This window comes from Neomonachus schauinslandi, chromosome 7 (assembly GCF_002201575.2).
Source record: "Neomonachus schauinslandi chromosome 7, ASM220157v2, whole genome shotgun sequence".
In the NCBI taxonomy this organism is placed as follows: Eukaryota; Metazoa; Chordata; class Mammalia; order Carnivora; family Phocidae; genus Neomonachus; species Neomonachus schauinslandi.
The window spans coordinates 136,121,564-136,124,344 of record NC_058409.1 but is presented as its reverse complement, the minus strand read 5'-3'; positions in this window follow the sequence as shown (position 1 = coordinate 136,124,344).

Below are 2,781 nucleotides of genomic sequence, written 5' to 3'. Positions count from 1 at the left end.
AATACAATACTTTGCTTATTAGGTAATGCTTTTGTAATCCTAGTTCAGAGAAATGAAACTGTCCCATAAACTTTTGTATAAACTCAGTTTGATTGCAGTATTTCTAAATTATATATTTTTAATGTATATGTCAATAATGAAAATGGGTCCAAAATAATATATTAAACAAAATATGTTATTAAATATACTTAACATTCATTTTCATGATAAAATTGTTTAAAGTTGGTTCAAAAATAACATTGTGAAACTCCTCACTCAAAAACCATTAAGATGGTGGAAAAAAGTTTTTTCAACAAATGGTGTTCGGTAAATTGGATAGCCACATGCAGAAGAATGAAACTGGACCGTTTCCTTACACCACACACAAAAATAGACTCAAAATGGATGAAAGATCTAAATGTGAGACAGGAATCCATCAAAATCCTTGAGAAGAACACAGACAGCAACCTCTCTGACCTCAGGCACAGCAACTTCTTGCCAGACACGTCTCCAAAGGCAAGGGAAGCAAGGGCAAAAATGAACTATTGGGACTTCATCAAGATAAAAAGCTTTTGCACAGCAAAGGAAACAGTCAACAAAACCAAAAGACAACCAACAGAATGGGAGAAGATATTTGCAAATGACATATCAGAAAAAGGGCTAGTATCAAAAATCTATAAAGAACTTACCAAGCTCAACATCCAAAGAACAAATAATCCAATCATGAAATGGGCAGAAGACATGAACAGACATTTCTCCAAATGGCCAAGAGACACATGAAAAAATGTTCAACACCACTTGGCATTAGGGAAATACAGATCAAAACCTCAATGAGAGGGGCGCCTGGGTGGCTCAGTTGGTTGGGCGACTGCCTTCGGCTCAGGTCATGATCCTGGAGTCCCAGGATCGAGTCCCGCATCGGGCTCCTTGCTCAGCAGAGAGTCTGCTTCTCCCTCTGACCCTCCCTACTCTCATGCTCTCTCTATCTCATTCTCTCTCAAATAAATAAATAAAATCTTTAAAAAAAAAAAAAAAAAACCTCAATGAGATACCACCTCACACTGGGTCAGAATGGCTAAAATTAACAAGTCAGGAAATGACAGACGTTGGCAAGGATGCAGATTCCCTACACCGTTGATGGGAATGCAAGCTGGTGCAGCCACTCTGGAAAACAGTATGGAGGTTCCTCAAAAAGCTGAAAATAGAGCTACTACGACCCAGCAATTGCACTACTAGGTATCTACCCCAAAGATACAAATATAGGGATCCGAAGGGGCACATGCACCTCAATGTTTATAGCAGCAATATCCACAATAGCCAAACTATGAAAAGAGCCCAGATGTCCATCAACAGATGAATGGATAAAGAAGATGTGGCATATATATACACAATGGAATACTACTCAGACATCAAAAAAACCAAAAATGAAATCTTGCCATTTGCAGTGACATGGATGACATGAATGGAACTAGGGGATATTATGCTAAGCAAAATAAGTCAATCAGAGAAAGACAATTATCATATGATCTCACTCATATGTGGAATTTAAGAAACAAAACAGAGGATCATAGGGTAAGTGAGGAAAAAATTAAATCAAGATGAAATCAGAGGGAGACAAACCATGAGACTCTTAATCATAGGAAACAAACTGAGGGTTGCTGGAGGGGGACGGGTGGGAGGATAGGGTTACTGGGTGATGAACATTATGGAGGGCACCTGATGTAATGAGCACTGGGTATTATATATGACTGATGAATCACTGAACTCTACCTCTGAAACTAATAATACATTATATGTTAATTGAGTCTAAATTAAAAAACAATTAAGATGGTAAACTTTATGCCATATATTTTACCATAATAAAAGAAGTAATATTAGTTGATAAAAAACAATTATAAGAATGGAAAAAATCCAATGCATGGAAATACCTATTTAAAAATTACCACAGGGACGCCTGGGTGGCTCAGTTGTTAAGCGTCTGCCTTCTGCTTGGGTCATGATTCCGGGTCCTGGGATCGAGCCCCTCATCAGGCTCCCTGCTCGGCGGGAAGCCTGCTTCTCCCTCTCCTACTCCCCCTGCTTGTATTCCCTCTCTCACTGTGTCTCTCTCTGTCAAATAAATAAATAAAATCTTTTAAAAAACATTACCATATGAAAGAGAATATTTTATTAAAATATCTTGAGCGGAAAATCAAAACAAAATTGCAGTTCAGTCACTATTTAATGAATTATTTCCATTTCCTTTAAAAAGTGAACTAATTCTAGAAGTTAGAAAAATCTTATCTTACTGTGAGATCCATGACCGGACATTACTCCAATTCCTCAAAGTCTTTCATAGAAAAACAAAGTTTACAAGGGTAATAAAAATAGAATTTCACCAAAATTTTACAGTTTTAATAATTTATTCTATTCATTTTCCTCAAACACCATATTTTGAAATTCTAAACTAATGAAAGCGTAATTGTCATCGCAATGTTAAACTGACCGTGGTTTTAGAGAACACTGTTCTTACTTATCTTTTTACTATTAGCTGAAGATACAAAGATGAATATGTTTAGAGTCCAGTGGAATAGATAATTGTAATAGTTAAATCAGAATATATAGCACAATCGCTATTACAGAAATATATAGAGAGCAGTAGAAACACAGACTGAGGGATATAATACACTCTGGTGAAAAATTCAGGGGATTTTTCTGATTGATAGGGGATACATCTAAGAACATTGATTAGATAGGCATTTGAAAACCTGTATCTCATTACTAAACTTTAAATTTAACCTTGATAATTCAATGAACTATTTG